The following is a 14,485-nucleotide window of genomic DNA, read 5'->3' as shown; positions in this document are numbered from 1 at the left end:
CTTCCTGGTGGTTTTACCTCCAAGCCTGATGATCATGCCCTTTGGAGAGTTTAGCAGCAACCTGTTAACTTTTTTTTTTTTTTAAAGAGAGAGAGAGAGAGAATTTTTTAATATTTATTTATTTATTTTAGTTTTCGGCGGACACAACATCTTTGTTTGTATGTAGTGCTGAGGATTGAACCCAGGCCACACGCATGGCAGGTGAGCATGCTACCACTTGAGCCACATCCCCAGCCCACAACCTGTTAACTTTTAATAAATATATTACTTTTTATGTTAAATATGAATTTATGAGATGGTGGGCATAAAATACAGTGCCACACTATATTTTTTTTAAAGAGCATATTTTGGAAGGCATGGCAAAGGCAGAGAAGATGGTATTTATGCTAAGTGAGACCTAACTGAAGAGAGGGAATGAACCATGTAGACATCAGGCAAAGAACATAGTCAGTGTGCAAAGATGCTGAGGTGGGAGTTTGCTTTGGTTATTTGGAGAATGTCAAAAGAGTCCACAGAGCTGGACTGAGTCCACAGATATTTAAAGGAAACAGCCAGGGGTCAGGGTAAAAGGAATAGCCAGGCGTCAGGATTATGTAGACTATTGTAGATGATGGGATGGTAGATAGATGGGTGGATAGACTAAAGGATAAACAGTAACACACACACACATGAATAGATAGGAATATATGAGTCTTTATTTAACCCATTTTACAAACTCCTTAGAATTAATTCAATAATATAATGCCTAGTTATTAATATGACAAGTTAGAATATTTAGCTTTGTGGTTTTTTTAAGAGAGAGAGAGAGAGAGAGAGAGAATTTTAATATTTATTTTTTACCCGGGTCGCAGGCATGCCAGGTGAGCGTGCTACCACTTGAGCCACATCCCCAGCCCAAGCTTTGTGTTTTTAAGAATAGGATTTTAAAATGGTTTTCATTATAAAATAGACATATTACATAATAAAATGCAAATCTTAAATGAGTTATGAAGTTATAATAGGAGTCCCAAAGGATAGCTTAAGTTTGTAGACAATTTATAATAAGTTTCCCAACCTTTTATTGGTATGGGTTTCACATTATCTTCCATAATTAAATATGTTAATTAGGAAAAGTTTGAGAAAAATTATATTGATAAGGAATTCACAATCAGAAAACAGAAGCAAAATTTAAAGTAATTAAACATTTACAAATAGTCACTTACTTATTTAAAACAAGATGGTGTAGAGAAAGAACCTAGATTTTAGGTCATTTTTCCCTGGATTCAGATTTTGTTTTGTCAGTTATTACCCATATGACATAGGAAAATCTATTTAAATGTTACTCACTTTAGTTCCTTTACCTGTAAAGTTAGAAAAAAATAAAACTGACCATACAGTTATGATAATGCTACATTAAATTAGAAAGCACCTATAAAGGTACAATTTTGATGCTCCCCAGTAGTTACAAAGTCAATATATGTTGCCTTTCTTTTTTCAATTTAATATTTTAAAAGTTTTTTATCCAGTTTTTTTTTAATAGTAAAGCTCAAGAGGTGGAAGAGAAGTACTAGGAGAAAAAGATGCTTAGAGTAACATTTTATCCTAACAACAACAAACACAAAAGAGTTGTTTACCAAAAACCCTTTCTGAGAGTCTCTATCTCTTAATATATCTTGAGATCTTCATGTCTCTTGATGAAATCCTCTGCAGGTTTTGAGTGTGTGTTCACTTTCTTTATTTGCTCCCTATCTCTACAGAACACCTGGAGATATAAAAGCAGATAAGAATAAATCAGCTTGCATCCTTCACCTGATGGTAGTGTGGCAATAAACTCAAGATATTGGCTTTTAAGATAGCTGGTAGCTAAGTTTATGTAGACGTTTCACTTTTAAAGAATAGTAGTGAAGGAAAAAATTAAGACACTAACATGGAGGACATATAGTACTCCAGAACCAAGAAATATGTATTTGGATCTATGTTGACTATTTAGAAATGCAGTCAACTGAAAACTGATATAAAGATACAAAAATTAGGCATTGGAAGGGATCCCCAAAGAAATGTATACAAAAGAGGTCATAAACTCAATGTGAAAATTATAATTTAATGACAACAAATACTCCACAAATTTCAGAACTGTCAGAAATATGTGAGAAACTATAAATAAAGGGAGTATTGGGTAATATATTGTGATTAGTAGATTTTTCACAATTAATATGCAGTGACTGGAGAATGTTATTAACACAAGGAGGGCTTAATTAAAGTCATGTACTTCATTAATACACCAAAAGGGCTTAATTGCAAAAAAAAAAAAAAACTTATTGGCAAAAGACAATACAAGGGAGGCCTTAGTGGTAGACTTAGGCACATGTGTAAGTGCACACTCATACAATTTTTTTTCTTGCATTCAGCTAACAATACAAATTCGTGTAAAATGTAGGATTTTTAATTTATTGGCATCATTGCATATACATGTTCAAATTCTACCTCCATTACCTAACTTCTTTGTAGCTTTGGGGCAAAGATTCTCTTCATTTTCTTCTGTAATGTGGAAAAAATAATTTCTATCTCATAGTATACACGAAGAAACTGATGTATTAATTACTTAAACTAATCATGTTAGTAATATTATATTATTGATATTATTATTAAGATTCTATATAAACTACTCTTTCCACAAACCCATATTAATCACATTTACTTATCTCTATACCCCTCTCTAAAGTTTTAAAATCTTACACATTCTCAGATGAAACCGGGTTCTCTTACTCACTTTTTAAGAATGAAGGAGATGTCCAAAATTTAGATATTATAATACCATATCATTACCTCGTTGCAGTGATAACTAAAACATGAAGGGCAAGAACATCAGGCAGCAAAGACATGACGGAAAGACATGGTCTTTAGTCAAAGAAAATACTGCCAATGATTTTGCAAGAAATGAATAGACTTTACATAGAGGCCAAACTGTGTTACCAGTTTAAATCATTTTCATTTAAATTAAACTTAAGTTTTATTTATTTTCTATAAGAAATATAGAAGCTCCCTGGCTCCCTGTCGTCTAACAGGTTTAGACATTCCAGGGGCTCTTCTGGGTGTTAGAGTTCTTTCCAGAGGCTTAACTGGCTTAAGCTTAAGGAATCATTTCAAAGATATCAAATTCAGAGAATGAGCTTCCTCTGAAGAATTCAAAGGATGGTGATGCAGTGTCTATATGGTTTTAAGCTTGTGGATTTTTCATCATTCCTCTCAGAGCATAGTAGGGCTTTGTCATTCATATCTCTAGTTCAAGTTCTCTCTATAATCCTGTAGGTATCATTTTTGATCAATCAATTCATGTCCAGGTATTAAAGAGACACTAGACTGACAAACATTCTTGGGATTTATCTTTGGTGAATATTCACTCCCTAAAAGCAAGGAAACGGGATCTACTTCTTATTTTCTGCTCTTGATTGGGAAACTATCTTCACCGCAGAGTTCATATAGTGCATTTTGAAAAAAAAGTACATGTTTGATTTTCTCCTATGCTATGAGTCTGCATTTAAAACGTGAAGTCCTCCTCCCACACCAGTTCACTGAATATATGGTAGACACAGCAGTCTCTGTGAAAACAGCAGACAGTTGGTCAGCTTGATACCACTATCTATGCCCATTTAAGTAAATGAGCAGAAAAAAAAATTAGTTTGGCCAAGTTTAGGCATCAGTGGGTACTGTATAATATTTTATGTGAAAGTAAAGTCTATATTCTATTATTTCAAATTTACTGGAATTCTGATATTTATTGAAGACAATTTCATTTTATAATCAACAGAAATTTCTTCACAGAGCTTCAAATGACCTGAGAGTAGACAGTCTTTTGTCCTAATGGGTTATTGCCCAAAAGTGGAGAAATAACTGTCATTTACAGGATTGGTATCATAGTAAAATTCTCTTGATGGGGAAGAAATTGAGAATAACCACTGTCAAAGAAGGAAAAGCCAGGGCAGCATTATTTGACTTTGTTGATCCAGTTAGCTCTAAGCAATAGTTTTAAATGTGTTTTCTAAACATGTATAGGTAATCATCTGAATTCATCCATTTTGCAGAATTGATAGATTTTGTAACAAATTGCTGTTTGGATATCACTACTCACAGGAAGAACATAGTTTGGATCCTGAGAAATAATGGTGAGGAGACAATTGCTAAAATTATTCCTTTGCCTACATTTCTCAGGATGTGTGCCACCATCCCCTCTGCATTTTGAGAGCTGTCAGATTGGACAATAGTCACAGTGTATACTGCACAGTTTTTAAATTCAGATAAAATGTTTAAAGTTTCCTTAGTTTCATAGACAGGGCAGAATGAATTTGCCCGTGCCAAACAGAAATGGTCATAATTTGACTAAGCAATGTTAAAACATTCAGAAAAGTACTCGAAATTTACCAAGGACTCATTGGAATTATGTAGAAAGCAGTGCTCATAAAAATAAAAATAACAAATCCAGTATGCAAAATCTTCTGCTATACTTGGACATTATTACTCACTCTCTAACTCACTTGTGGGAACAAAATTATGAGGGAATATTAGAAGAGGATTCTTGAAGAACCAGCATGAAACATGGTATCTGAAACCCCCTGTTATTGTTTGGATATGAAGTATGACCCCAAAAGATCATGATTCAATTATTAGACCTGTAAACTAGTCATTGGATTAATCCATTTGATGGGTTAATAATTTGAATGGACTAACTGGGTGGTAACTAAAGGTAGGTGGGGCATGGCTGGAGGAAGTGGATCACTGGATGAGTGCTTTGGGGATTATATATTTTGTCCCCTACTCCTTACATTTGTTCTCAGTTTCTTGACAACAACAAGCTAAGACACTTTCCTCCACCAGGCCATTCTGCCATGATACTCTGCCTCATCTTGGGCCCAGAGCAAAGGAGTCTACTTACCAAGTACTGAGACCTCTGAAACTATGAACCAAAATAAACTTTTCCTCTTCCAAGTTGTTTTTGTCAGATATTTTGGTCAGAGCGATATAAAGTTGACCAGCATGACCCTTGATATGGTCTACACACCTCGAAAATCCAAGATTCTTGGCTCTAGAATGGGAAAATTCTCTTGTCTGAAAAGCAAGAGTATACTTAATGTGTACATTACTCAATGATCAATTAATCATTATTGTAAGGACTATTTTGGGTGTCATCCAAAAACAGTCTTCACTCCTCCACATTTCCAAAATATTTCCCATTGTTCTAATTTGACTCCTTGAATTTGCCTTTTATTTAAATACTTGGAATAAATGCTGCCACAATAGAAAAGTGTTTATTTCAACTTATCCTAATGGTGACTGTCTACCAACAAGAGATCAGAATAATATCTCAGTCTCAAACTTTTGTGAAACAAGTCTTCTTCTGTTTCCCATCTTATTGTAATGTTATTCATTTGGGGAGGGGGGGATAAGGCAATAAATGATGACAATGATCTAATAACTCTTAGCTTTATACCTGACTCCTAGGTACATTCCTAGGGCCAATATCATTTTATATAGAACAAAATATTGTGAACTACAATGACATCTAAATTCCTTTAAACCAAAATCTCACATTAGTTGTTTATTAAACTTCAACATCTGTGTGTATATAATTACCAATAATATCTTGCCTTTTGGAAGTTCTATATTTTTCAAAAATGTTATTAATAACCCTTCAGTTCATCTTATATCTCTGTATTCTATCAGATTTTTCAAAAATGTTATTAATAACCCTTCAGTTCATCTTATATCTCTTTGTATTCTATCAGATTTTTCAAAAATGTTATTAACAACCCTTCAGTTCATCTTATATCTCTTTGTATTCTATCAGATATACACCATCTATCTATCTGTCGGCCTATCTGTCCATCTATATATCTGCAGGTAGCTATATCAAGACACATCTGTTTTAGAACATTTTATCTGTTCAAGGATACCCCATTACACTTATTTGTCATACTCTAGGATCCTACTGGCTGATAGTTTCTTAGACCTTCCTTATTAACTTGACCTGGATACTTTTGTGAAATACTTGTCAGATACTTTGCAAGATACAATCCCATTAGAATTTTTTTTCTTTCTTATAATTAGTCTGGGGTTATGGGTTTGGGAAGGAAGATTACATTGTCTGCAATATTTATTACTGTTTTCTAGTCTCTCTGATTCTTTTCTTGACTGTGTCTTGTCTACTGATTAGCTCACCAAAGTCATTCTTAAATTTTACAGTGTTTTAGATTTTTAACATTTCTTTCTAAATGCTTATAATTCTAATTCTGACTCCACTTTTTTTTAAAGTTGATTCTTGACAACTTCTAAGACTCATTCCTTTCTCATTTTACCTGTCCCACATCTGAGCAAGCTAAAAATAAGACCATGTGCTTCTTTCCCTGGAGATCTCAGGTGATTTCAGGTATACAAGCTTCTCCCTAAATATGAGAATTTTTACCCTGAAACTCAAACACTTTTCTCACCTCCCAATCACAATCAAAATTCCCTCTGGTAAGTAGATGCTGATCCATAACAGGGAGGGAGGAGGTATGGAAAAAATGAAGGAACTTTGGGCAAAGGAGAAGGAGGGAAGGGAGGGTGCATTGGGGCAGGAAAGATGGAATGGAATGATATGGACATCATTACCCCAGGTACATGTATGACCATACATATGGTGTGACTGTATATCAAGTACAAGCAGAGAAATGTAAAGTTGTGCTGCAATTGTGTACAGTGAATCAAGATATATTCTGCTCTCATATGTATCCAATTTAAATAAAGTAATTAAAACAAACAGACATTAACGACAACAACAAAAACCCTAAGGCAGCTTTCTTTCCTTGCTCCCTGAGCCATGGTAGACCTGCTGAGGGACCTTGACTCTTGTCTCCAAAGACATGGATTCCAGAATTCAGTTATAGATTTTTGTATTCTTCTAGAATGTGTGTAGCATCTGAACCAAATTTGAGGTGGGAGTGAGACTTGAACATCCACTCTCTGATTCTCACAATACCTACCTGTTACTGCATGGAGGCCACTTTTTTTCTGTTAGAGTTTGAAGACATTAATCATCAATTTTAAATCTCTTTGATAATTCCATCATGTAGATCATTCCTCAGTCTCATTCTGATTCTTCAGTTTTGAAGACTACGTTTTTTCTTTTTTCCCTGACTCGTTGATATCTTGTAATTTTTTTATTTAAAGTAGACTTGTGGAAAAGTTAATAGAACTGAAGTACGTGGGCCATTAAAGTGAGGATTTGTATTCATCTAGCTGGGTATTAGGCTGTGCTAAGTATTTGTTGCAGTTTTAGGTGCCATAAGCTTCAGATCCCCTCAGTATTCTTATTTAAGTTGATCTGTTGACGTTAGGGTTTCTTAAATAGTCTTCTTCAGAGAAAAATCTGCATGTTGCATCAATTTCAGTGTCATACCCTCTTAACTAATACTCTGTTGGCATGATGGTCACGTGTGGGGTAAAGGAAGCATTTTGTAATCTTGTGATTAAATCTCATTCTTTTGGTTGCCTTGGGTCTCTAGGCTATAACATAAGAGTTTTTCCACTAATATGACTTTCTTTCCCTTGGGCTATTTATTAAGAAAAGAAGGCTTCCAGTGCTTAGATAAGGTTCTGATAAAGACTTTTTCCTTAGGAGACCTTAGTTAGAAATAATCCTTTGGACTTGTTTTAAAAAAGTTGATTCCTCTTCCCTTACTGGAGTTAGGAGGATCTTTTTCAGTTGTCACCATAAGAACAAGGTGGGATTTGTGGAAGTGACACTCCCCAGACAGAAATACCAAGAGTTTCTCACTCCCAGGCTGTTCCTGGAAATTACCTCTTCAGTGTTCCCACCAGTCTGTCTTCAAAAACTCCTGCTCCAGGCGGGCAGTTTCTCCCTGTCCCTCTGAATCTGCCCACCTTTCTAGACTTGGAAATGGTGGTTTGACATACAGCATCAGTTATCTCACAGCTCTAAGGAAAGTCATTGATTTTAAGTTTCTTCAACTATTTCTTGTTCAAAGGATGGAAAAGATTAATGCTAAGCTCTTTATGATTGGTCTAAAGCAGGAAGTAGAATTCATATTCTGTTTTGATTCCATTGACTTTTGAAAATAGAGTGTGTCTATATATTTAGACAAAATAAAAATGGTCATTAGAAATCTGTCACTCATTTTTCGATATTTGGGTCAAACTGAGGAAGGCTTTTGTTTCCTTTTCGTGTTTTCTGTTTGTGCAAAAAAGCAAGGAGATTACTAGCAGTGGGCCAAGTGAGTGTAAAAATTAAATGTATCAGATGACTCACTCAAGGCTACTGAAGCATAATTTCTTCCCTGTACAAGAATTATTACCTGCTGAGCAAGGTGGGTGCAGGCTGTAATCCCAGCAGCTCTGAAGGCTGAGGCAGGAGGATAAGGAATTCAAAGCCAACCTCAGGAAATTAGCTGAGGCTCTAAGCAATTTAGCCAGACTCTGCCTCAAAACAAACAAAGAAAAACACCCAGGCTGGGCATGTGGCTCAGTGGTTAATCACCCCTGGGTTCAATGCCTGATACCAAAGGCAGTGGGGAAGTGATATCAGTTCTTATAGACAAGCTAACTCAAATGTGGTCCAGTAGTCAATATCTACTGAATGATCCTCAGACCTCAATGAGAAAAGAAACAATTATATTAAATAAGGTGATTATTTTATTGATAATTAAATCATTAATAAGACAATTATTGCTGCTTTTTCTTTTGTACCCTTGTCTCCCTCCTACTTTCCCTATTTTACTTCCTCATGCAGGCTTTCTGTCTAACCCATGATAATTAGAAATATAATAGTAATATATGTATCAAGAGTAAAATTATTTCTACTTTAAATTATAAAGCTGGTCAAACCAAATTGACACTATTAATCTGAGTTAAGTTAGTTATTTTAATACAGACAGATGGAAAAAGGACTCATTATTCATCACTTTAGGGAGTTTCACACACCACCTGTTCGAACCAGAAAGGAGTACGCTTTCAAGTGAAACATTTTCTCATTCCTTCAAAAACTTAAAGTTCTTTTTCTATAATGCTTTAGTATCCTCATTTCCCTCCATCTGGATTACACAGCTCATTGACATTCAAGCATAATAAATAAAATGTTAAAATTTGATGGTGACTATTAAAGCACAAGGACTCCTATGAGTGGGGGGAGACTACCCAGAGAGTGTCACTTGTCAATGCTAGTGTCCATATACTGACCGAATGGAAATGCTATTGCCCATGTCCCTGGTGCAATATGTACAGTGTCCCTCCCACCCATGTTTTCTCTTTCTGCTATTTTATTTCCCCAAGGTTAACCATGGTCCCAAACATTGCAATTTGTCATGACTCTTTTGAAAGAGAGAGATCACATTCACATAATTTTTATTATAGAATATTGTTATTATAACTGTTCATTTTTAATATTAATCATTGTGATTAATTTCTTACTGTGCCTAACTTGTAGGTTAAACTTTATCACGATATGTACGTAGGAAAAGCATAGTACATATAGCGTTTGGTGCCATCCATGGTTTCAGGCATCTACTTGGGGTCTTGAAATGTATCCCCCATGGATAAGGGGCACTACTGTATTTTCAGTACAGAAAAAAACATAACTATGTTTTCTTCTAATAATTAAAATACGAAAGCAAGAAAAGTATAGCTTCAGAGACAAAGCTTCCTGAATTTGAATCTGTAATAGCTACATGGCTTCAATTAATTTTATAATCTCTCTAAGCTTCAATTTTTGTAATCCTAAAATGAATACGTTGATATTTAACTGTAAGGATTATTGAGACATTTAATTCACCTCATCAATATAATGAAGATATTGTGGTAGATATTGAATAAGCATGATTCCTAAATATTATGAGTGTTTAACATTTTTCCCACAGATATATAATTCTTTAAACTTTACAGCTTACAATTAATATAGACAGAGATATGCTCCTCTATTTTTACCTGTATAACTCTTGAAAACATGACCATTCTGCCTGCAATTAAAAATAAGAGGAAGAAGAGGAGAGATAGGAAGGAGAAATGTAGGTGGCTCCACCACTGAATTCAATTTTGTATAATGTGGCACCGAAGCTCTTCATCTTGACCAAATATGAAAATAATTATAGTTTGTTCTCAGGTTCCTTCAGACTCTTTTAGTGTTCTTTCTCTTTCAAGATTAGATTTTCCAAACCACTCTCAGAATTTGGGGATCTCTTTTCCTCAGATCCTCTTTCATACCACTCTATGTTAACCTTCTCCAAAATACTAGTTATGTATGTGGGTCTTATTTCGGATTAAAGAATTGTAAATTCTAAATTGTAAATGATCCTTCAGCCAAGGACCACAAGTATCAGGCAGAAAAGAAAAATCATGTCTGTGTAGTTTTGAAAGTGTGAATGAGAATGTGCTTGTGCAGGCCACGCAGCCTAAGGTCCTATGGAGCTCGTGTGGTAGAAATGCTGACGAAGCAGAGTGTGTCAACATTGTTATATTTGGCCATGCAAAAGAGTCACCCTTTTGTTGTATAGTGGTTTTCAGAAATTTTTATAGTATCAGATGTAAAGAAAATTCAAACGAAAGAAAAATCACTTCAGTGCTTAAAATATCTTCATAAAAACAAATAGTAAACACTGAATAAGCAGCTTCATTTCTTCTCCTTTTAAAACCCTAGGTTTTTGGTTGTTGTTTGTGATAATGTTGCTGGTAGTGATGTATGTGTTTGTATACATATTTAAAATTTTAAAGGACTTTGAAATTCTTGTACCTTAATTACTGAAACTGCAGTCTTTTCATGCAGAGTTTCACCAGTCTAGGTGTAGAAGATTAATGAGAGGGTAAAAAGACTTTACAGGTTCCCAGAAAGAGGAAATCATGAAAAAAAATCCTTTATCAGGTTCTAGGTTGTACTGTAGCCTCATTGAAATAACAAGGAAAGTATAACTTTTCTGAAGATTAAAAAGTTAAAAGCAGCTTAAAAATAGCCCTGAATGAACACATGACATCTGAAAACAGTGAAGGAATGAAAGCTCTTCTCCTACCTTACCAGTATGGAATTCTAAGTCATCACCCCTGTATATACTTAACCGGTGGCTTCACAGAATCTAAAAATACGCTCCAAAGTGCCTGCAGTTTTCACATACCATCTAAGAGAAACAATCACTTTCTTTTCTTAGCAAACATAATAAGGGAAGGAGATATAAGCAATCATTTGATGGAAACAAGAATGACTTTCAATTTGCCATGGGTGATTTGAACTAGAAGTCGCTAGAACTCTAAGTCTGTTAAGCTGATGATGTCCATAGACCAAGTAGCAGGTCCAAAATAAAAACAAAATGACAAATAAAACACCACTCAAAACAAATATTTAGAATTTAAAAAATAAATTGTATAATTCCAGTTGGAAGAAATGTATGAGGAAAATGTCTTTTTGGTCTTTTGGAAGAAGTAGAAAGAGAAAGCAAGCATTTTTTTAAAAAGTCTATATCAGAGAGCACATGAAAATGCATAACATCTAATAAATGCTAAAATTTGTAAGAAATTATGAACAAAGCAGACAGACAGTCTCAAGTCTCCTCCCCACCCCATCAAACACACCATTATACATGTTGTCTCTCTGTCTCCCCCTCCTTCTCCCCACCTTTCTCTCCCTGCTTTTTATACTATGAACATCTGAATACACATTTTCATGTGGACATTTAGAGATTTTCTAAATATCTTTGTAGCTTTTTATATAGTAGAATTCCATTGTCTTCATAGAACATGCTTTGTATGAGTTCACTTTTTAGTGTTTCTGAGACATGTCATGGTGCAGAATGTGGTTGAGCCTTTTAAATGTTGCATGTACTCTTGAAAAGTGTGTGTATTCTACTATTTTGAATAGTGTTTTCTATAAGAATCAATTTGAACTATTTGGTTGATATTGTTGTTCATGAATTTTGTAACAAAGACTTTCTGTTTGCTTTTTCTATCCTATCAATTACTAAAAAAGGAGTGTTATATAACTGTGGATTTTCTTATTTCACCTTTTAATTATTTTTTAAAGAACTTTGAAGCTCTAATATTAGTATGAGGATTCTTTTTTGATATTTTTGCCTTCTTAGACCCTTTATCACTATGAAATTAGTCTTTATCCCTAGTAATAAATGTCTATTCTGAAGTAAATTTTGTCTGCTATTAATATAGTCCTCCAGCCCTCTTTTAATTACATTTTCACAGAGCTTCATTCTTCTATTCTTTTACTGTTTAATTTTCTATATTTTTATAGTTAAGGTAAATTTCTTATAGATGGCATACATTTTGTCTTGCATTTAAAATTTTTGATGTGGAAATCTATGCCATTAATTGAAATATTTAGATGATGTAAGTTTAAGATAAACTGAGAATGTGTGTTAAAGCAGAGTAATTCTTCCACCAAGATGTCCAAATGCTAATCCACAGAACCTGTGACTATATTAGGTTACATGGCAAAGGTGATTAGTGAAGATGGAACCAAAACTACTAATGACCTGAGCATAAAACGGGAATATTAACCTAAAATTTTAGTTAATCACAAGGTTCTGGACACTGGAAAAGGGGTGAAGAAAAATGAGATGGTAACCAATGGTAATGTGTAAAGAATTCAGACCAATTTTGCTGGAAGAAGGGGATGCAAAAGCCAAGAGATGAGCAAAGACTATAAACTGGGAGAGAATTTGAGTGAGGGAGAGAGAAAGGGATGGATTCTCCCATGGAGTATCCAGAAGAAACACAGCCCTGTAACTTGTTTTCAGCCCATGAGAACATGTTTCAGAGTTTTGACCACTGGAATTTTAAGATAGGAAACTGGTATTTTTTAGACCACTAAGTTTATGATGCTTAAATATCATTTTTCACTGCCTAGAACCTGTACCAGTCAACCCTCTGCACGGAGCAGCAACCTAAAGGACCAAGAGTTGACCTAGAGACAGGGTTAGGAGGTGGCATAGCAGTGGGTGATAGCTGCTCTCCAACCACTTCAGCCAAGAAGCCCCGTGAAGACTTAAGGGAGGATGATGAAGAAGAGGGAAATTAACAGAGGATGGAGCTTACTTGACTATCACTATCCTGGCTTATCTCTGACTGGTGAATGACACTTGTGCATGCTGGCATGAATATGTTCTAGAGGATGCCTTCATGATCCCATTCCATGCAAATGCCTTGAGCCCTCATTAAATGAACATCAATGACACACACACACACACACACACACACACACATACCCCCCACATTATTATTATTATTATTTAAAAAAGAAATTAACACAATGTGTCATAGGCAGCACTCACCAAATAGAATTTGTTAGGATTATACCACTGTATCACAAAGAGGTCTGAAAGTAAGAAGTGCAAGCTACCTCCAAGTCTGGCATCCAAAATGCTCTCAGCATCTTCCAACTGTCTTTCCTATTGCAGTGAGGATTGTGGACTTGTGTTCCAATTAGAAAAGCTTCAGATGAGAGAGGTTTGGGTTCTTGAACTACCACTTGCAGGAGAAATATTAGGAGGAGCTGCTCAATCTGTGTAAATGTCAACACAAGCAAGAAATAAATCTGTTCTTGTGAAGTCACTGATACTTCAGTGTTTAATTGCTGCTGTATTATACTCTACTATGTATAGATATTGTAAAAGGTTTTTCATAAGATACTGCTTCTTTTCAAGCAATAGAGCACACCCTCACAGCTGCTCCCACTCAGGAAGCACCACCGTGTGCTCATGCAGGGATTCAGGACCCAGTGAGACTGAGTAGGTCTCCCAACTACATGTTCATGTAGGATGACTGGGTACCTGAGCAAGACCACCAGCATCAGCACCCGAGCAGAACTTTCAACCACCCACCCAAGCAGAAATGCCAAACACTGCTCCAACACAGGACACTCTGCTGTTATCCCTGTGCAGGAACTCCGACTACCACTCTTGGGTGGACCCCCATCTACCAACATGGGGCTTTGGTCATCTCCACATTGGGACTCTACAGCATCTGAGATAGTCTCCTACATGCTGTAGCCTGCCTGCATCAGGGGACATTGCACTGGCTCTGAAGACAGACAAAAGCCACACACTGCACACCACAGAGATCATCTCTGAACACAACACCCCAAGCCGTCGCCCAGCTCCCCCTACCTGACCTGACACTCCATCACTAAAAGTAGCTACCTCCATCTTGGGTCACCTTCATCACCATCTTTAATTGGGGCAACCCCCAGTTAGGAACTCTGGCTGAAGAGGTACCCATAATTTCTAACTATCCCCTATCCCCAGCAGCCACTAAGCCTGCACAGTGACTGCCCAATATGAAACAGCTCTTCACAACAGGTGCACAGCCATCAAAGGGCAACATACAAGACCTCTGGAGAGAATAGTCCCTTATTAGGAAGTACAAAGGGAGAAGGTGAGTGAGATACACTTTAGAGACTAACATAGACCAAGAACTGTGAGATCTACAGGAAAGATAAGGAGATAAGACCAGGAGCCCACATCAC

General features: G+C 35.8%; 1 long non-coding RNA gene across 8 annotated transcripts in view; it reads right to left on the bottom strand.

Annotated features, from left to right (window-relative positions):
* The window catches only part of LOC144375448 (uncharacterized), a 487,430-nt gene that overhangs the window by 68,474 nt on the left and 404,471 nt on the right, over nt 1-14,485 (bottom strand). For 5 of the 8 annotated variants that reach the window (XR_013435310.1, XR_013435313.1, XR_013435311.1 and 2 more), the window contains 2 exons: nt 4,910-5,082; nt 674-1,741 (listed from right to left, as the gene is read on the bottom strand). The exons of 1 other annotated variant lie outside the window; for it this stretch is intronic. This is a non-coding gene — a long non-coding RNA (uncharacterized LOC144375448). Of the gene's footprint in view, nt 1-673; nt 1,742-4,909; nt 5,083-14,485 lie in introns of those variants that run through there. 2 more of the 8 variants (XR_013435312.1, XR_013435317.1) reach the window with 1 other exon arrangement.

Source organism: Ictidomys tridecemlineatus, chromosome 2 (genome assembly GCF_052094955.1).
Source record: "Ictidomys tridecemlineatus isolate mIctTri1 chromosome 2, mIctTri1.hap1, whole genome shotgun sequence".
Lineage (NCBI taxonomy): Eukaryota > Metazoa > Chordata > Mammalia > Rodentia > Sciuridae > Ictidomys > Ictidomys tridecemlineatus.
Note: the sequence above shows the minus strand (reverse complement) of the source record. Positions and strands in the feature narration are given on the sequence as shown.